Source organism: Cyprinodon variegatus, unplaced genomic scaffold (genome assembly GCF_000732505.1).
Source record: "Cyprinodon variegatus isolate N-32 unplaced genomic scaffold, C_variegatus-1.0 Scaffold9, whole genome shotgun sequence".
Classification (NCBI taxonomy): Eukaryota; Metazoa; Chordata; class Actinopteri; order Cyprinodontiformes; family Cyprinodontidae; genus Cyprinodon; species Cyprinodon variegatus.
In genome coordinates this window covers 300,807-301,731 of record NW_015150462.1, presented here as the reverse complement: position 1 = coordinate 301,731, position 925 = coordinate 300,807, and positions in this window count along the sequence as shown.

Genomic DNA, 925 nt, shown 5'->3' with positions numbered 1-925 from the left:
TTTCCCTCTGGGATTATTAAAGTATTTCTGATTCTGATTCTGATTCTGATATATATATATATATATATATATATATATACACACCTTTGTAATAATGACCTTATTTATTTATTGTCTGTTATATTCTTCAACTTTATTTATTCATTACTTATTTCTTTAAAGGGGATTGCCAGGTTTTTTTTACATTGGGCCCTTGATTTTATGTTATTACATCATGTTCTACTCACCCATATGAGTTTTGTGTCATTTGGAGCCGTTCTGAAGATATTCTGTTAGGTTATATCCAAGTAACATCTCCCTTTGGGCAACGACTTGAAGGCACAAACTAAACTGTTAATAATTTGTTCTTTATGGTACGCCAGCTTTCATAACGTGTAGGCGAATCACTGTCCCCCAGACATCCGCAGTGATATTTTTTATATAACCTAACGGAATATCTTTGGAACAGCTCCAAATGACACAAAACTCATATGGGTGAGTAGAACAGGATGTAATAACGTAAAATCAAGGGCCCAATGTAAAGAAAACGGCGTTCCCCTTTAAGTACTTATTTATGTGCATGTTATAATATTTTTGTCTGGTTTATTCTTCCTTTGTATATTTTTTACCCTATTTATTTCTTCAACGCTATGTATTTCTGACTGTTGTATTTACATTTCTGCATGCATTTCTGCTTCATTATGCAAATGAGGAAGGGTGTGTCTTAAGGGTTCATTGGTTGGTTAGCAGCCACTGACCAAAGTCCTTGAAGGGTCCCTTGTGATGCTATTTCATTAATGGAAGGGCAGAAGGTCATTAAAACAAGAGAGCTAGTTTAGTCTTTAAAACAGACATGGCTACGGCTTGTTGCTAACATGTTTGTTAGCTGTCAGAATTCAGTCAGAATTCTCAGATTAGTCAGAATTCAGTCAGAATTCTCAGATTA